The sequence below is a fragment of the Cibotium barometz genome, chromosome 40 (genome assembly GCF_041138505.1).
Source record: "Cibotium barometz isolate CiBa-2024 chromosome 40, ASM4113850v1, whole genome shotgun sequence".
In the NCBI taxonomy this organism is placed as follows: Eukaryota; Viridiplantae; Streptophyta; class Polypodiopsida; order Cyatheales; family Cibotiaceae; genus Cibotium; species Cibotium barometz.
This window is the reverse complement of record NC_141085.1, coordinates 25,994,855-26,016,965: the sequence shown is the minus strand read 5'-3', so window position 1 is coordinate 26,016,965 and position 22,111 is coordinate 25,994,855.

The window sequence follows — 22,111 nt, the reverse complement described above, 5'->3', positions numbered from 1 at the left end:
CCTAACTTTAAGTCAATCTTTGTAAATATCTTTGCTCCATGCAATCTATCTAACAACTTATCTATTATGGGAATATGATATTTATTCTTACCCTCAATGATTAATGCACAACCTAAACATCCCATCCTTTTTCTTTTGGAAGAACTTGTGCACCCTAAGGGACTCCCCAAGGGGATACATTGGGTTGAACAAAGCCTTGCTCCAAAAGTTTTCCCTTTAATATTCCTTGAGTTTAATTGCTTCTGGAATGGCCATCTTATAAGCTCTTTTTATAGTTGGTTGAGCTCTAGGTATAAAAAACTCTATTTCATGATCCACCTCTCAAGTCGAGGGCATTTTAGTCAAATATTTAGGAAATATGTCAACATCATACTCACTTAACCATTCAGGCTTCTTTGTAAACTGACTTAACCATCAGGGTCCAATATTTAGAAAATTCATCAGTATACTTAACCATTCATGCTTCTTTGTAATATGACTTTTTGCCTATAGGATTGATCTTCGTAACATAAATTACTTGCTTCTTCTTCTTTCTTCCATCAGGGTCCAATATTTAGAAAATATATCAGAATACTTAACCATTCATGCTTCTTTGTAATTTGACTTTTTGCCTATAGGATTGAGCTTCGTAACATAAATTACTTGCTTCTTCTTCTTTCTTTCATTTTTTATGAGAAAATGCCCTTCTATTAATGAAGAAAAACAATGATAATGGCTAAGTGCAAAATTCGCTCCACATGGGGAGTGAGAGTTCAGGAACTTAAAATGGGGAGGATGATCTTCTCCTCTAGCTAGCCTCTCTAGGAAGAGAAGGCTATCTCATACAAGGGAGGGAGGATGCTCTTCTCCTTTGACTAGCCCATGAGCTTGGGCCAAGTACCAAGTGGTCTCACCACCTCTTTCCGTTTGATCCGATCTAGTGGTCTCACCATCACTATAGTGGACCCTTTCTCACATAGAGGTGGTCTATAGTGCCAATAAGTGGTCTCACCACCTCTATGTGAAAAAGGGATTGTGTCACTAAATCCTTGAACTTCTGTATTATGTGATCTAAGCCACCCTAAAGCTTTCCTGATTATCCTCCACAAAGGATATAAAAGATATCGAGATAGATGCTCTAGATTGACTCCACTAGTGGGATGATGCCTTCGATGGCTTTGCTACATCCAGCTCTCCAAATGTGCCATGCAGCAATACTATTGCAAATCTCCCATATCTAGCTAGAAATTGGAGTCCAATGACCAACAAATGGAGCTAGGACTAGCACTATAGAAATACAAAGGTGAGAGACCTTAGTGCTAGAGTGCCCTCAACCCTTTCACTACAATAGAATGAGGGTGTAGTATCAAAAATAGCATTTTTTTATAACTAGAAGGGTATGGAGATGTCGATCCCATTTAGCGGAGATGCTATTTTCATTACAATAGGATTGTTGCTCAGCAATGAAAATAGTAGTGAAAATTTGATTGCTCAGTAACCTGAGAGGCAGATTGGGAAGTTTGCACAGGACTCCCCAGTCTGCCTTGATCTCTTTTTTTTTTTTGTTTAAGTTTACAATTTTTTGATACAAACATAAACTTGAAAAAGGCATAAACTAACAAGAATGCAAGTGAAACAAATATATATTATATTTCTTGAATTGTTGGGCCTTTGTCCATGTAGAATGAGGGTGTAGCAGTGAAAATAGCAACGTTTTTATAACTAGAAGGGTAGGTAGATGTCAGGCTATTTTTGCTGCTAGAAACTCTACTATTTTCGTTGCAATGGGTTCGCTACTCAGCAGTGAAAATAGCAGCGAAATATCACTGCTTAGGAAATATTTCTACTGAGTAGCGATATTTCATCGTCTCGCAGCGCAAGCTCAGCAGTGATATTTTGCAGCTACTAGCAGCGATATTTTGCAGCTAGCAGCGAAAGCTTGGCACAACAAAAACAGAGATGGGGTAGATTGGGGAGTGCACAGGACTCCCCACTCTGCCCCAACTCTTTTTTTAATTAAAACAGAGTCATAATTTCATTTTTATGACACAAACACAAACATAAGAAACACGCAGATTGTGGAGAATACAACTGAGCTTAAATTTTATTATATTTCACATGTTGGGACTTTGGCCATATATATATATATATAATGTTTACGATGAAGAGGTATCTAACTAGAATCCTCATTGGATTCTAAGTGATCATCATCATCGTCTTCCTCGTCCTCTTCGCTTGCTTCTTCCGCTTCATGCTCATAATTAGGATCCTCCTCATCATCTTCCCCTTCATCCTACATACATGCCATCAAGTGCAAGGTAAGCAAGGGCATTAAAATACAATTAGACGTAGAAAAGAGAATGATCGCGTACGCATCCATGCCCACAATTGTAGATGGGCGGCTCTGTACCCATAGTCATACTCCTCCTTTGTTGGGTCATGCCCAACAACCTCCCTGTACAAAAAAAAAAGAGAAAAGAAAATATACAATTAGTTAAAGAAAACAATATAATACAAAAAAGAAAGAAAGTGAAGAAGAAATGATTACTTACGAAATGAGCAATAAAGGAGGATTTTTTGCCGGAGCCAAAGTGTGAAGCCCCTAGCTTCCGTAGTCAGAAGCACTCGCCGTTGCTTGTTTTTGAAAAGAACCTCGAGCGGTGCTTTCTTACGAAGCTACATGCGTGCCTCCACTCCTCGGCCATGCAAACGCTGGGCTTCTCCAAGTTATTCTTTGCTTCTCTCTTGATATTTACTCTCCTATTAGAGAGAAAAAGCTTGACTCGCTTCTTCATCCACTCCTCGGAGAAACAAAGACCCGCATGTGGAACAGGGAACTTCGACTTAAGCACATCAATGATGTATTTCTTTGAAAGTTCATCTTGTGCTTTCCACTTTTTGAAGGATTTCATGAACTCTAGGTTTGCAAGTACATACATGCGATTCATGACTTGCTTTCCTCATGCATCCATCTCACGAGGGGTGTAGATGAAGAGCCCCCCTGTTGGGGAGACGCATCGGGAGACCTAGTGTTACTTTTCCAAATCAAAAGCATCCTACTTCCCCTCTGCTAGCACATCTACTACCCCCCCAGACTCTTCTACTATGTGATCGTCGTGGGTGAAGATGGACGTGAGGGAGCGGGGGTGGGTCTAGTCGAGGAAGGTGGTGTAGCTCATCACAACCATATCATGATGGGCCTGCACCACTCGGCCCCGTGCCTATCAAAGGCATGGTCTGCCCCGACTGGCCAAGTGGGGTAGATTGCCCCCATGGCATCGACTGACCAAGTGGGGTAGATTGCCCCCATGGCATCGACCGGCCCAATTGTAAGCCCTCTTGCATATAAGATTTAAAAATAAGACTTATAGAATGCATAAAATATTAACTTTTTATATGTGAAAAGGTTTGATGGAACCATACCTGAGTAAACTTAGACCAAGCTTACTGCCCATATCTTTTATTTATAATAGATAGTAGATTTGCCACATCAGGGTTTTGTGAGGGGTCAATCGACATTGTGCCTATACATACATGCATGAGGCAACAAAACATGATTTCTCTAACAAAAGCCATGCTTAAAGCTTAGACAAAAAATACATGTGATATTAGAACATTGTTAAGACCTCCTACAATACTGCTTAGACAAGCAGTATTGTTAAGACCTCCACCCTGCTTAGACAAGCAGGGTGGACAGTGACCCTTTTGGATGATAGCTTTAGAGGCATTTCCACATGCTCTCCACTATTAAAGCCAAAGGAAACTCCTCTTTTATAAGAGAAGGATAGTGAGAAGATCAAGGGCTCCCCCTCCACTATAGCCACCTCCTCCCAGATAACCATTCCTAACTTGACATAAACAACATTCTAGATGGCATATAATAATGCCCCATATCTCTATGCATAAGTCTAAATCCTAAACCTGGCACTCAAGGGTGTAATAAACATGAGGTTGAATGAATAAGAGAGCTTACCTCAACAATTTTAAGCTAACCAAGAGAAAACAACAACACAAGCTTAGATAATAAAGGCAACATGTGATATTAGAACATTGTTACAATACTGCTTAGACAAGTAGGGTGGTTAATGCCACTTTCGGATGATAGCTTCTGAGGATTTTCCACACGTTCCCCACTATTAAAGCCAAATGAAACTCCTCTTTTAAAAGAGAAGGATAGTGAGAATATTGAGGGATCCCCCTCCACTATAACCACCTACTCGTGCGGATAACCACTCCTAACTTGACATAAGCAGCATTCTAGATGGTATATAACAATGCCCCATATCTCTATACATAAGCCTATGCATACCCTATACATAGCCTATGCATAGCTTATGCATAGTATATGCACACCCTCACTTGAATAGACCTACAAAATAATTATCATAATAAATCAAAACATTAGTTCATTAGTTCATAAGCACTATGCATACCCTATGCATAAGCACTATACATAGGGTATGCATAATCACTATGCATAGGCTATGCATAAGCACTATGCATAACCTATGCATAAGATATGCATAGGGTATGCATAGGCACTATACCCTAATCCCCAACACCCAAGGGTGCAAAATCACAAAGAGAATAAGCATAAACAAAGAATGGAAAAGGAGGACTTACCTCTTGTAGGCCGAATTTGTATGAGCTGCCCGTGGCCTAAACCCTTAATGGTTATTCGCTTGAATAGACCTAGAAAAGATTATCATAAAAAATCATTAAATTAGTTCATTTTAACATGCAATAGGCCTTCTGCATAAGACCTGTGCACAGGCCTATGCATAAGGCCTATTGCATAGCCTATGCATAAGGCTTATGCAATAGGCCCTATTGCATAAGGCTTATGCATAGGGCTTATGGATAAGCCCTATTATGTAAGACCTATGAATAAACCAATTGCATAGGGCTTATGCTCTTATGCATAAGGCTATGAATAAACCTGTTGCATAGGGCTTATGCATAAGACCTATGCATAAGGCCATGCATAAACATGTTGCATAGGGCTTATGCATAAGCCCTATGCAATAGGCTATGCATAAACCTATTGCATAGGGCTTATGCATAAGACCTATTACATAAGGGCAATGCATTACCCTATTGCAAGAGGCCTATTAACCTAACCCTAATACCTAGCACCCAAGGGTGCAAAAACACAAAGACAAGCAGCATAAGCCAAAATGAAGAAAGAGGGCTTACCGTATGAGAGGCTATGCCCAAACCCTTGTTCACTTAAATAAACCTACAAAAAAGAAACATAATAAATATAAAAGTTAGTCCTCTCATTAACACATTAGCAAGCAAGAAGAACAAGAGCAAAAAGAGGTGAGTACCCTAAACCCTACTCTTAATGCATAAGTGAATGAAAAAATTAGTTTATGTTAAGCCTAAACCCTAGCTCTATGCATAGAATGCTTAATAGAAAGCTTTGATGGAGAGCTCTCCATCAAAGCTCTCTATTAGAGCTCTATGCATTAGGCTAGGGTTACGACAAGGGAGAGGAAAGAGAGGGAAAGGCAGAAAGGGGAAAGAAAGAGAGCGGAAGGGGAAGACAAGCTCAGATTGAGCTATGAACAAGCTTTTCATGAAAGCTTGGAATAATGAAACATTAAAGCTTGAAGAAAGCAAGAAAGAGGGCTTACCTTGGAGAGGGAGAGTTGATTGATGCCAAAGCCTTGAGAGAAGAGGTGTGGTGGGAGGAATAGTCGAGCTACAAGCATAGCTTGTCCATGTGCAAAAGCCTTAAGAGAAGAGGTGTGGTGGGAGGAATAGTCTAACCCCATCTAGTCCCATGGGTTAGCCAACCGCCCAACCACTATATTGATACGATTCATTTAGAAAATTGGTTATGTTTTGTTTTGGGTACCAGGGAAAAGAGTTCCCAGGTCCCCTAGCCGGATTCATGCAAAATACATTTCAGACATACCACTTACGCACCCAATATGAAATTGCCTTTCACAGATTCCGCTATCTTAAAAGCAAACTTTTAATGAAACCATAGTATCACTGATCATAATCCTCCAAAATATCTAGCTTGAAGTTCAATTTCCAATTATTCCTTCATCGGTGTACCTATGGCATCATTGGCAACCAGAACGCTCACCACCTACTCATTCAGGGGCATTTTCAGTAGTTCCTAGCTCATAGTACCCCGGGAACATAATCACATAAAAATCCAGATGGACCCTCCATTGAATATAATCACATAAAAATCCAGATGGACTCTCCATTGAATATAATCACATAAAAATCCAGATGGACTCTCCATTGAATATAATCACATAAAAATCCAGATGGACTCTCCATTGAATATCACCTAGATCAATCAACAAGATCCATGTAAAAGGGTCATGAACTCATCCGTTGAAGACTAGCAAGGCTAATCAACCAGATCCATGCCCATGTTCAAAAAACAACTCCAACTCATTTTCTTCCCCGACGCACGCGTGGGTATCTTCAGAGACCCAGAGCCCAAGCACCGTATGGTCAACACCCTCTAGGCTCCTTTCGCAGGTCACCTAGCGCTTCACTCATTCCTTGGTCCCTCTTCCACCGTACCGGAAGCTCGCCATTTTAATCAAACCGAGGCTGGTCAAGACCTCGACCGACCTTGCTACGCATGACGTCCTTCATTGACTCTTTGTCAGCTGTTGTTTGCAACCTTCTCACTTAGGTCCTCTCACGACCTTAGTTGACAAGATAGTCAAAATGCTTTCCCAGCATTCTTGACATAAAACAGTCTTTTAAAAATAGGTTTCATATACAAATACAGTTTCCAACGAACTCCCATCTTTGCACATCGTTCCATGTCATTTTTTATTATTCCACATTCTTCTACATTAACTCACATTGCATCATTCCACATCCATTCATATCTATTCACATCATCCTACATCCATTCACATCATTCCATATCCAATCACATTCATTTACATCATCCTACATCCATTCACATTATTCCATATCCACTCACATCCATTCACATCATTCCATATCCATTCACATCCATTCAGATCATAACACATCCATTCACACATCCATTCTCATCCATTCACATCATATCACATCCATTTACATCCATCCAGATCCACATCACATCACATCCATTTACATCCATTCAGATCCTCATCACATCACATCCATTTACATCACATCATATCCATCCAGATCCACATCACATCTCTTCACATCCATTCGCATCCATTTGCATCCATTCACATTCACATCCATTCGCATCCATTTACATCCATTCATATCCATTCGCATCCATTTATATCCATTTACATCCATTCACATCCATTTACATCCATTCACATCCATTTATATCCATTCGCATCCATTTACATCCATTCAGATCCACATTACATCACATTACATCCATTCACATCAGTTGGAGAGTACGGTTACTCTACTTTTGATACTACTGATAGAACTTTTCTAGGTATTTGCCAATTACTTGGCTTAGTTAAAGGCAACTTTTTCTCGATTCCATTAAATCTAAGTACCAGAGTGTTGTTGAAGGCTTAAAAAGGAAAAATGAGTATCTAAGGGTTTGTTCATTCCCCGAATGAACCTGGCCATCAGCTGTTCTTTATCTAGTGGTGGCGAGTATCTGAGGAGGAGAGCGAACACCTGGTGATATTCCTTCGTGGTTCAGGTTCCCTAGGTTAGCTCCAGGAACTCGTTCATCTTTGTTTCTAGGAAGCTGGGAGGACAAAATCTCTTCCTTAGGTAAGCTTTGAGATCATTCCACGTTTGGGTGTTCTAATCCAAACAGTTTGTCTCACAGTGGTTCCTCCATGCTACCCTGGCTGTTTCTATGATTTTCATCCTGGAAAGAGCCGCCTTACTTTTTTCATTGTAGCCAGTGACATCGAAGTACTCTTCCATTGCTTCGATCCACTTCTCCACATCCTCACCCAAGTTTTCCCCTTCACCCTTGAAAGGTCCAGGCTGAGTTCTATGAAGAGATTTACGAACATCTGGGTCGAGCTCTTCCTCATCGAGTTGGGGGTTAACATTCCTACCACGACGACCTCGATCCATGATCCTGTCAATACGAAAATTCTTGTTAAGTCCCTTTTTCCAGTTTAACTAAGATGCTCAGGTGAAAAGACCACTTTATTTATAATTCGAATCCAACTTTAGATCCAATTGATTATGGGGTTCCTTAAGGTCTAGTCAACCCTCACAGTATCCTGGGATAAAGATCCCTTCCACAAGAAGAACATACAGAACTCATTATCAAAAAATAGTTCATTCATATCATTAACACAATAATGGTCCATTAGACTAGAAATTCCATCTGAACATTCCCCACGGGAATTTCAGTTATACAGGTTCTCAATTTGTCATTCCTTAATTAGGTCCACTGGGTCAAAAGTCAAACACCAAACAATCTATCAGCATGATCCACTAATCTCATAGTGATCTGCTGAAAGTCTTAATCGTTATCCAGGTTACTAACAGCATCACTGGGATTCTCTCCATTTATCCTTACACCATGACTTTATTCAACTTTTCTACTTTCAACCACCAAAATTCAAAAATTATCATCTTTCAATCAGAATCCAAATTAATTCATTAATTCTCAACCAAAATTCTAAAATCATATCAATAAGCATCCGAAATCATCATCTAGGATAGCATTTTTGCTTATAACTTCAAGGTCTTAGATTTACTCGTATATATTATCAGTAAAGAGCTGCAATTATACCCACATTATATAGGGGTATTCATGGTCCTTGGAACTATAAGGTAAATACCATCATATCTAGGCCTCAAGCAAGTCAGGGATTCCACACGATTGCGGTACTTCCATCTGAAGACCCGATTCCCAATTTATGAATCTTCATTCTAAATATCAATTCGTATGAATTTCATAACACAATTACAATCTTTTACTGGTAACTCATAAAATTTTGACATTTCTTGCTTCTTGGTTTATCAACATTAACCAATTTGATCTGATACCAGCTGAAAGACCCCTGCCCCTTTGTGCATTGGAATCTAGGAAGCTAGTAGTGGAAGTAGCAACCTCGTGTGCGGGGCAGGGTTTCCCACTCGGGGCCTCACACGGATGTCCGGACAAGAGACTAATCCCTTGGTTCTTCGAAAATCGAACTTAAAAAAAACTTCCCTCACCCAGAAAGCATAGGCAATTCCTCCAGGAGAATTATTCTAATGTAGTCAAGGCCTTAACTTCCCTTTTTCATTCAGACATCTCTTTTCCCTTTTGGGACCAAGTGATTGTTTGCCATAGTTGGTTGTGCATCTTACAACTCCTTGATTTCAATCACATTGATGGATGGTGGTGTAACATCCACTTCTCTTGATCCTCCTTGTAGCTCTTGTTGGTCCTTTTGAAATAGCTAACAATCATGTCACTTATGGCTAGGCTTCCGATAGTAATAACATTGGAATCCGTAGCACCATCTACCTTGCCCTTGGTCATAGTAATGTATGTATGGTGCCGATGTGGTAGCCATGGGTGCTATTGTTGTTACTACAGTGATAGTTGTGCCTGCCCACTCTTGACATTAAATCTATAATTTGATGTTAGGTGCATGAAGGTTTGGCAGATGGCACACATTGGTTGCATCTTGCATTCTTCTTTTTTAGATGTCTCTCCTTCTACTACAGATCGGGCAGAAAACACCTATTCTATAGTCAGATGAGCTGAAGGTTTTTCCAGAGCCCACAACAAGCTTCTCCCGCAACCTTCTTGGCTAGGAAATATACTTTGTCCATATTTCCCTTGCATTTTTCCTTCTTATTGCGCTTGTTCTCCTCCTTAGCTCTTCTGACTCAAATTTTGAGTCTTGTGATTCCGACTCATTTCCAGAGTCAATGTTTGTAGAGTCGTACTTCTTGTTTTTCTTTTTCTTGGACTTCTTCTCCAAGCTAGTATTGTATTTTGCTCGGTTTGCTACACCTACAAGCGCGTTGAACCCTTTGGTGTTGATGTTGGTGGTAGATATCGTTGGCTTCATTTTTCTTGTGTAAACCATGCAGGAACCAGTCCAGTAAGAACTACTTGTGATGGTCTGTCTACTACTAGAGATGGCCTTGCATGGAGAGTGTCAAACTTGGCTACATAGTCTTCGACTACTAGAAGCATCTTTTGTTTTAGACTTCTTAGCTTGTCTTGTAGTTCAGAGTTAGTTTTGACAATTCAAAACCTTTTAAGGAATGCCTCCTTCAACGCTTGGAAGGTGAGAAAGTGGTCTGATTCATACTGGGACACCTATTTAGTTGGTATGTCTCCCAATGTGTCCTAGAATTGATCTCTCTTTCTTTCATCATCCGGAACATTTACATGAGTGTGATTCACCTTCTACATAGCCTCAAACTTCATGACATATGTGTCGGGGTCTGTGGATGGGAAGCCAGGTCCTCCACACTCCACCAAGAACTGCCACCATCATCTTCGACCCCTTCGACCGCTCAGACCACCGTCAGCGTCGGTGTGCTCTGACCACTCTGATCCCCAGTGCCCTCTGATGGCACCGACTGCTATCACCGCGCTGGTGCCCTCTGACACCTCTGACCACCTTAACCATAGTCACCACAGTGCCCTCCGATCGCTCTGACTGCCGCATCACTCGACAGCTTTTTCCGTCCACAGTGTCCTCCGACCCCCTGGTGCCCTTCGACTGCTCTGACCACTGGTTCCCTCAAACATCTCAGACGTGTATGGCTAACTTCGATGGCACTCATGGAGGCAACACTCCTCTCCCTTTCCCAAGGCAGGGAGAGATCCTCTTTGAGATCCTGAGCAACATCTTCCTTCCCCTCTCCCTTTCCAAAGGCAGGGAGAGATCCTCTTTGAGATCCTCTTGAGCACCACCCGACGAGGAGGACACCCAAGGAGGAGATAATGGGAGAAATCTCTCAGCAGTAGGATACACATACAACCTCAGACACACTCTCACGGATGAGGACACTCTCTCTTATATCCCATTCATTGTAGCACATTCTCTATTGGAGCAGAGTCTCTCTTGTAGAATTCTGGCCTACAGTTGGTATATAGTGCTACGCTCTATTGGTGTTTTGTCTATCTCTTTGTGTAAGTGAGATGAGTGAGGGGCAGTGGTGTGTGTGGTGTGAGTGAGATGCCTATAGGGATACTGCGGTGCTAGGTGGTGGTCGGAGAGCATGGTAGACAGTGTAGAGCATAGGTCTTGCATGTCTAGCCAATGAGGTCTTGGTGGGTATACTTCCCTGAGAGGATCCACACTCCCTTCTCCCCAACCCTCTAGTATTTGTGTCAGTAGTCCTCGAGTTCCCTAGTGACGACCGGTAGATTCATCCATAGCTAAGACAAAATTTGGCGATCACTATGGGACTCTCCTAGAGGTCAAGGATAGTCTCAAAATTTTTTCTTTTTCTTTTTTGGTGATTTTTGATTGTGGTGAGAGGAGTGTTGTACATGCCCCCGAAGACTAGAGCTTCTGGAGGTGATTCACCCCTTCATTCTCCTCTTTGAACTAGTCAAAAGCTAAGAAGGATCTAAAGCATGCGTCAGGTTATGACCTTAGTCTCAACACACTATCCTTTGGTGAAACCATCTCTAGCTAATATCGAGCTCCTAAATGGAACTGCTAAGTGATTATTATAAGGTTGCTTTTTTATTTAAAAAATAGAAAAGTAGGGCACCACCCTCCTACAGAGAACCAAGCAATGGTCCAGAGACCTCATACATGCATATGCATTTCCACTTCCTTGATTCTTCTCGGGGTATAGTGGCTGATTTCCTAAATATCTTAGCTCACGCTAGCTACTTAGCTAACTTACCTATAGTACCCATGCCTTATCGCAGTGAGGAGGCACTTAAACCATTACCCAGTAGACTAGAGGACGCATATATATATGGAAAAATAAAAATGACGATGAGAATAGAGTTTTCATGCTCTTCTCGATACAAAATACAATCATTGATGCATGCATGGATCATTTCGTAGTCAAGACCAAGACTCGTCTCATCATCTTTCATGCCTCTTTCCTTGTTTTTATGTTGCTGTTATCGGGCGGTAGAATCTTACTGGAAAGTAATCTGACAACAACAATTTCTTAGGAAAATAAACATATCCTATCTTTTAGCATCCATATATAACATACTTACATTAGTAATGCTAAAACTAATACATTGCTCTAGGAGTAGGGAGCTTGGAGATTCATGATGAGCAAGGTCATAGATACTTTTGTCATAGAAGAACCCTCATAGATCTTTGTGAGTGCTTCCTCTTGGAGATATTTTTAACAAGGATTACTATCGTCTGTATTACTGTGAAACTAATCATCAAGAAACTCATTCATGCCATCAACATCATGCTATACATCATCGTCATATTGCTTTGTTTGACATATGTATTACCTCTCAACCTTTTAAAAGTACCAGGATCATGTGCTCTAAGAACTCGCATACACTCTACTGACACTAAGAAGTGACCTTAATGATATATAAGGACACATCTTCTGCAATATCATAATCTGGAACCTGTGATCTAATACAAATTAGAAAATCATAAAGACATAATAATTTGTAATTAGACAAGTTCTAACAAAGTAATAAGGCAAGTGACAACAACGCATGAGTACACACATTTGTAAAATCTCATCAAATTTTGATAGCATATACACGTGTTATTTCAAATATACTTAAATTAAGGGGACCTAAGCACCACAAGACATCATGAGTGAAAAATATAAATATACTATTAGAATTTCATGGACTGAAATCCTTTACAAAAGTCATGTGCACTAAAAATGTTACAAATACATCTATTCCCTATGTGGAGCTGGTGGTCGCCTACGCCAACCATAATTCACTTATAACTCCTCACGAGCATACAAGGATCTAATAGGATTGACTATAGTGTATCTAGGCACATCTCTACTCATGTGCACTAGCTCATGACTATTCACACTCCATAAAAGTACAATTAGTTCTTGCATTCCTCCCTCTGCTATACTGTTGATTATCCCCGATATATTTCGTTGAGTGTAAGGTCTACCATCATCAATATACAATCTCTCTGATTCGTTATGGGTAATGCCTTTTTTAGCAAGAGAGGTAGCATTATCATATAAACCATATGTGGTCATACTCTTGATATAGTAAAAAATCTCATGCCATAGACCTCATGAATAGACAGGTCCATAAAATATCATAAGAGTGACCTCAGAGTTAACTGGGACATGTAAATCATGTGCAATAAAAAGACCGTGGCCCCTACCAGTAATCGTAGATGGTGCGATCACATAGATAGCAACCCCAAAAGCTAAAAAACTCTCCATCACCTAGGAAGTGATGCTCCCAACCAACCTCCATAATTTCTATGATTATATGTCTCTATGAGAGGTAGTAGGCGACTGGGTAAGGGATGATTTCCAGACATCTCGGATTGAGGTCCAAGAGGTAATTGGTGAGCACGTGCCTCCATATGTAACTGAAGAATAGCTTAACTATGTCACGTGTGAGGAAGCATAGATCAATCAAGCCCGTGAAAGCCATTGCCATCATTAGAACGATGTACAACTTGGTGTGGCCATAATGATTATACCTAAGTGCATGTTATATATCACTTTGTCTATTAAGATCATATAGAATTTGAACAAGTCAATGGATAATGCTTAGAAAAAAGAAACATCACTTACCATAGGTTGATCATGTCTCTCTGGTACCAGTGCATCACGACATCTTCCAAACTCTAGCTCATGGATATACGGCATTGACATTGTGTCTGTCTGTGAGTGCCTCAACAATTCACACACCAGCATGGAACTCTCTACTCGTGGTATGTCTCTGCCTCATCATTTGCATGTTGCCTGGATCTAGAGGATGTCTCTCAGAAGATGTTGATGAAGGCGTGAACACACATCCTCGCCCTATCATAGGAGCTCATAGGCATGTGGGAGGAGGCCGTACAAACAATTGGAATCTTGTAGATAGTTAGCAATTGAAATCTTTTGATACTTGGATAGATAAATCTTGTAAATAGTTGACAATTAAAATCTTTTAAACAGTTGACAATTAAAATCTTGTAGATAGTTGACAATTGAAATTTTGTATAGATACTTGACAATTAGAATTTTGTATCGATAAATTCTAGGAATGAAGTTCTTGTGCTAGCAACAAAACTTGATCTAGCTAGTGCTCTATGATAATTGTAATCTTGAAATTAGATACTTGTATAGATACTTGACAATTAGAATTTTGTATCGATAAATTCTAGGAATGAAGTTCTTGTGCTAGCAACAAAACTTGATCTAGCTAGTGCTCTATGATAATTGTAATCTTGAAATTAGTAAAATCTTGTTAAATAACTAAAAAATAGATATTGAAGGAAAAGTATTTGGCTATAAGCCATAGGTAGAATCAACACAGTCTTTTGGCAAGGATGTTGAGAAGGGGGGTGATAAGCCTAAGAAGAAAGGCAAATGTAACTACTAGTGTAATGTGGCTCTACCATTTGACTACTTTGCGAGTTCTTTGTGATAGATCTCAAGTCAAAATAGTAGTTGTAACTCTAGTTAAAGAAGCTTGCTTTTTCCATATTTGTGACTGCTTGTAAAGCAACACTGTTTCTACTTGAAACTTAGTAAATTGAACATATCTATAATATCTTATGGCAATCATGCGCATTTTTAGACCATACAATTGAGTTACTCCTTTCTTCTTTATTTTTTGTTGTGAATGCCCTCTTTAAAGAATGCATGACACCTGTAGGGGTACTAAAGGAGGCAATTTGATCCTTCACTCTCTTCTCCTTGTTTTTTCTTTATCAAAAAGTAAAATTACCTTCCCATTCTCTTAAACTTTTGGCTCAATCAATCTCAAGTCCTCTCGAACTGCTAAAGAATCTCTCTTGTCAATTATATAGTCCCAAATATTCAATACTACATTTTTAATGGTGTGCATAGGATCTAGAAGATGATTGATTCTTAGATTTGTCCAATATGGGAGAGAAAAGAAGATTGAGTACCTTGTCATTCTCGAATGGTGGTGTATGGAACGATCCTCTCCACAATACTTCTCAAGCACCTACTCTTAGAGGATGTAGGGGACTCCTTTTGTATATCAAACAAACTTTTCATCATGATCAAATGGAAAAAATTGGTGATGGTCTTCATACACAACCTTCTTGAGATAAATAGGCCATGATATAATAAGAGATGTGTTGAGAGATATAATCGCGGTGTTGTGTGTATGTGGGAAAGCACCTTAGAAGTGCAAGATATTGTGGTGAGATGGAATGCCACATGTAATATTGTATGGTGTGTGAGTGTTGACCAAAAGAAGTGGAAAAGGAGTTGCCACATAGATGATGATGTGTAAAGTGGGATAAGGCTAGAGAGCCTATATCATTGTATGGTTCATTGTGATATGCAATACAAGGGAATAGTGTTGAGTGTGCAATCTCCCTCTCTCTCTAGTCATGGAGTTCTTAGTGTGGTTTAATCCACCTTAATTCTTATGCTTAATCTATGTCCTTCACCATGATCAATCCCATTTCTAGAATCTTAACATGGTATCAGAGCTAAATGGGCTCTTGGTCATGGTGTTTATTATGTATATTAGCTTGGTTGTGAGTTTCTATGATTAAGCATTATTTTCAGTTTATTATGGAAAAAAATTATGCACACTCATATTATCATTTGGATTTGCATTTGTGAGGATTTGAGAGGAGATTTGCAACAAGGAGGTTGCATAGAAGCTGCCCAAGAGAGTTGCAAATGGAGTTTTGCAACATGGAGAGCTTGCTCATCATCAAGGAAGCTGAAAATGGAGATTTCAGCATTATGAAGGCTATGGAGTCTTCATCATCATCAAGGAGAAGCTGCTAAGAGAAGATATGCTGCTGATTATGCCTCAAGAAGGTTGGTTTTGTGAAGTTTTGCCTCAAAGTTTTGTGTTTAAGCATGGAAGAATGCTCTATGAAGGGTTGCTGGTTATTGGGATATGTGGATCCCATGGCTCTTGCATTTGGGCAAAGAGCATGTTTTAAGGTGCATGTTTTGCTTGGCTGAAGCAAGTAAGGTTTGAGGCTCAAGATGGAGTCCATGTATGTGCATCAAGAGGAGGATGCACATGTGTTTGCTCATAGAAAATGAGTGAGTGGTGGAAGTAGTGGAAACTTTCACATGTGAATGCACCTCTGGTTTCTCATAGGGAGAAACTCAAAGAAAGAACTCTTGAAGGAGCATGCAAGATAGCATGCATTGTGGAGCTCAATTAGGAGCTCATTATGGCCATGTTAGTGGTCAATGTGAACCTCATGCAAGGGGTTCAAGAGGCAAAGAAGAGGTAGTTGGTGTGTGATGCCAATTACATCAATGTAAGAAATCGCAGCAAAGAGTGTGAAGCCTTGTCCATGAAAGGAAAAATGAGGATGCAACCGAGAGAAGTTTTTTTACAAGCTCAATGATGGAGCTTGAAGAGGATGCAAGCTAGCTACAGCTTCATGGAAAATTGTAGAAGTGAAAGTAGTGATTTCAGAGCTAGCAGAGTTGGATTTGCAAGTAACCTCAAAAGGCGGACATCCCTGCAGATCACAAAGAGTCGAAACTACAAAAGCCCGACAGAGGACAGAGCCAACAAGGTACGGGAGAAGATGGTGTTGCAGAGGCAACAGATAGGCAGAATGCAGGAGGTCATGTTCCGGGAAGAGCAGCAGGAGGCTGCAGCTAAGAGCCAGGTGCTTGTTCTTGAGAGCAAGGAGAGTGACCCCAGCATGGAAGGCTGGGATGACGAGTAAGTGACAGCGCTAACAGCAAAGCAACGAAAGAGGAAGCAGAGGAAGCAGAGGCGCAGCAACGAGTGGGAGAGAGCCATGTAGATTTTGGAGCCAAAGGTCCCCATTAAAGCTCAGGGGAGCATTTGCACAGAACTGGGGTCGAGTCTGCAAGGCAAGAGAAGGCTTCGCATCATTGAAAGTACACGCATTCAGCTTCTTGTACAGAGGGCTGGCGAAGAAGATGCAGGTATCCGACGGCGGACTGAAGCAGGCTGCTGACTGACGCCCAAGACAAGGCGGCGGGGGTTGCTGTGGCGACCTCAGGTGATAGTAGCAGCTCAAGTCAAAGGAAGAGATAAGAATATGGAAGGGCCTGCCTAAAAGAGAGAAAAGGCACAGAGGAGGCACAGCGTAGCATGTGAAGGTGGTTATCGGCGCAGCAAGACAAAGCAGCACAGGAAGCAGCACAGCTTGCTGCAGAGAAAAGCAGCGAACAACAAATTGGAAGCTCGCAGAAGCACGGCTGGTGGAACTTTTGGCCAGGAGGAAGCTGGCGCAAGTTAAAGCAATCAAGAACCAGCACAACATTGATGCACATGACAGTAGCGCACGGTATGAAGGAGCAAGTTGAGAACAACAAAATAGAGTCGCAGACTAGTACATAGAGGAGACCACCATAACCGTTGTGCAGAACAGGTCGAGAGAAGGATGAAGAAGACGACCTAGTGTGAAGTGGGTCCGGCAGTAGACTCGGCTCATCGGCGCACAACAGGCGCATTCAACGGCGGCAGGCAGCACCAACTTTCTGACACACAGCTGCTAAATAAATTTAAAAAATATTTGTTGTTTGGTTCAATTTACCCTTAATGAGTAAGGGTTGCTTCACACCATTCTCTCATAAGCTTGAGTCCATAAGCCTAAGTTCACATGGTCGTTGAATACTTGTTGTAAAAACACAAGTGAAAGAAGTAGTTGATACATGTTCACACATACATCGAGGGTCCCCTGCCCGGTTGCGACCAAGGGGTTTGTAATTTTATTTTTTCACCCAAAAATGATGATGGACAAATCGTCCACGAGCATGCGTGCTCAAAATAGAATTTTTTGTAATCATCCATGGTATGAGGGTAACCTACCCGAGCTCATCGAGAACCTCAAAATGGTTGTCGTGTGATGTGTGCAAGAGCGATGCACGTGTGAGGTGCATGCGCATGGGTTGGATCCCACCCGAACTTCCATGTTCAAATCGGACTCAGTGGTTCCGCTGTGAGCGATGAGTCGGCTCAAAATGGACTAGGTGTCTAAGATGGTAGACACGGGCACACATGTTGGTTGATGGACACTCCAATGTATCATTGAGGGGGAGTGTTGAGAGGTAGCGATTGCGGTTGTGCAATGCTACATTGATATGGGTGATGGATGATGGGTGAGTTGTGGAACACCTCGATTAAGAGGGGGTGTTGAGAGATATAATCGCGGTGATGTGTGTATGTGGGAAAGCACCTTAGAAGTGCAAGATATTGTGGTGAGATGGAATGCCACATGTAATATTGTATGGTGTGTGAGTGTTGACCAAAAGAAGTGGAAAAGGAGTTGCCACATAGATGATGATGTGTAAAGTGGGATAAGGCTAGAGAGCCTATATCATTGTAGGGTTCATTGTGATATGCAATACAAGGGAATAGTGTTGAGTGTGCAATCTCCCTCTCTCTCTAGTCATGGAGTTTTTAGTGTGGTTTAATCCACCTTAATTCTTATGCTTAATCTATGTCCTTCACCATGATCAATCCCATTTCTAGAATCTTAACAAGATGGTCCACAAATTGGACAAACATTGTGACTGGATGTTGTGAGTCCTAATTATGTACCATGTACAAAAAAAATTATTTAGAGCCAACTCATATTTGATAATTCAAATCATAGGAAGGTTATTGAGCATAGAAAACATACCGGAGTACTCTCCATATCTCAAAAACTCATGCATTGTCCACATTAAATCTGCCTTCATCTCTATGCTATGTTATGTAAGCAATTGGGACACACCATGCACTTGGATGCCACACCATAGTGTCTCAAGCTCCTTGAATAAAGGTTCAAGGTACATATCCATGTTCTTGACCTTGTGCTTGGCTAGGCATAAGAAGAGCTAGCATCATATGACCCTTCTTTATTGACTTCCAAGGAGGGAGATTGTAGTTCACTACTATCACTTGCCATGTGGTCCATGATACCAATTTTGGACTAAATGGATTGAATCCATCCATACCCAATCCAATTCATAATTGATGTGTCTCTTCCTTGAATTTCAACCACTCCACTTCTATGTGGTGCCATGTCGGCATACGTTCATAATCCATGCCAAGTGGCATCAATACTCTCCTAGTTGCACCTTGTGTTTGGCATCTTGTTGTTGGAAGGAAGTCTTATGGAGAGAGAGAGAGAGAGAGAGAGAGAGAGAATGTTATATTTGATATCAGGGGTATATTGCTTAGGATGGATGGCAAGGAGATCGTTTTCGTTCGTTTATGGTGATGGACAAGACATTAAAGGTAAATTTTTTAGACGTGTGCTATAATATAAGTATTATCGAACTTATCTCTAATTATCGAACTATTAGAGAGCACTGGTGTTTTACGATATATATAGAAACTTCCTTTCTGTGTAGCTTTTGTGTTTTGTTTAATTATTTTTCATGAGCCTACAAAGAGTTTGAGAGAATTTAAAATCTCGATTTACGGATCCATCAGTCCAGCCTAACCCCATCTAGTCCCATGGGTTAGCCAACCACCCAACCACTATAGTGATGAGATCCAATTAAGAATTTGGTTAGGTTTTGTCCCGGGTACCAAGGAAAAGAGTTCCAAGGCCCCCTAGCCGGATGTTCATGCAAAATAAAACTAGTCACACCACTCACCCACCCAATATGAAATTGCCTTTTCACAGATTCAACCAGTTTAAAACAATCCTTTAATAAAACCATAGTATCACTGATCACCATCTTCCAATTTATCCAGTTGTGATTCTTAATTTTCCCATCATTCCTTCATCAGAGTATCTATGGCATCATTGGCAACTAGGACGCTCACCACCTCAGGGGCCGTTTCCTAATCCCTAGCCCATAATACTCGGCAATATAATCACTTATCAAGATGGACTCTCGTTGAAGATCAACAAGATCAACCAACAGATCCATATAAAGAGCCATGGACTCATCCATTGAAGACCAGCAAGGTCAATCAACTAGATCCATGCCCGATTTCAGAAAACAACTCCTACTCTTGTTCCAATATCTTCCTCGATGCATACGTGGGTATCCTAGGCGACCCAGAGCCCGAGCACCGTATGGTCAGCACCCTCTAGGATCCTTCGCAGGTGACCTAGCGCTTCACTCATAGGCCGCTTCCTTGGCCCCTCATCCACCGTACCGGAAGCTCACCATTTTAATCGCACCGAGGCTGGTCAAGACCTCGGCCGACCTTGCTACGCGAGACGTCCTTCATTGACTCTCCGTCAGTAGTTGCAACTTTGTCAGTTAGGTCTCCACGACCTTAATCACAAGATGGTCAAAATGCTCCCCCAGCATTCTTGACATAAAACAGTCATTTACAAACAGCATTTACAAACAATTTACAATACAATTTCTATTTTAACTTTCATTTTTCCACATTATCCCTCATCAATCTACATTACTTATTCCATATTCCATTTATATGTATACTCATCCCATCACATCATTTTCCATCTCATCACTTCAGATTCCTTCACATCACATATCATATATTCACATCCATACATCCACATCTACATCCATACATTTATTTTCACATCCACATCTACATGCACATTCATGCATCCACATCCATACATCCACATCTACATGCACATTCACATCCACACATCCACATCTATATGCGTACATTCACATCTACATGCATACATCCCCATCTCTATGCATACATCCACACCCACATTCACATTCACCTCCATACATCTACATCTACATGCATACATCCACCTCCACATTCACATCGACATCTATACATCTACATCTACATGCATACATCCACCTCCACATCTACATCCACATCTACATCCACATCTACATCTACATGCATACATCCACCTCCACATCCACATCTACATCTATACATCTACATCTACATGCATCCATCCACCTCCACATCCACATCTACTTCTATACATCTACATCTACATGCATACATCCACATCTCCATTTACTTCCTCATCTATACATCTACTTCTACATGCATACATCCACATCTCCATGCAAACATCCACCTCCACATTCACATCCACATCTATACATCTACATCTACATGCATACATCCACCTCCACATCTACATCCGCATCTACATCTACATGCATACATCCACCTCCACATCCACATCTACATCTATACATCTACATCTACATGCATACATCCACATCTCCATTCACATCCACATCTATACATCTACATCTACATGCATCCATCCACCTCCACATCCACATCTACATCTATACATCTACATCTACATGCATACATCCACATCTCCATTCACATCTACATCTACATGCATCCATCCACATCTCCATTTACATCCTCATCTATAGATCTACTTCTACATGCATACATCCACATCTCCATGCATACATCCACCTCCACATTCACACTCACATCCATACATCTACATCTACATGCAAACACCCACATCTCCATGCATAATAAAATTCTTTTAATTAATCTAGGATGATAGTTCCTAGAATATGGTAGGAAATCCTCTTTTTATGTTATGAATGAAATTATTTTATGCGTAATTTCTATAAAAATTTTGCCATAGCTCTGCTACTATGACTGATAAATCTCAATTTTTTCTAAGGGATAAGGCTTATCATTAAGAAAATAATTAGAATGGTCTCTAATTGGATCATCAATCCATAATGGATTGAATCATCGATATACATAAACTAAAAGTATAGAAAAAAGCCATTAATTTGGCCTCAAGCATAGCTTAATCTTGGATTAAGGAAAAGCCTTATGAAAAGCTTCATTTGGATTGAAAAAGGGTCATGAGTATGACCATTTCTTAAGTGAGAGAGAGAAAGACCATTAGAATTAAATATAAATAGAATTTTATGTAATTCTTTACTATCATTAATTAATTAACTTCAATAGCATTTCAAAAACCATATCAATTAAGTTTCTCAAGCTTGAGAGGGGTTGAGAAGAGAGAATCATTGAGAAATTATAGAAAAGATCAAAATTCACTATACTTATCTTATAATTTGCTTGATTCTTTGATCACGGTAGAGGCCCCCAACCAATCAATTGGTTTAGTATGTTGATGGAGCCACCAATGGGGATTGAAGAAAGGGGAAAGTATCAAAAACTAGT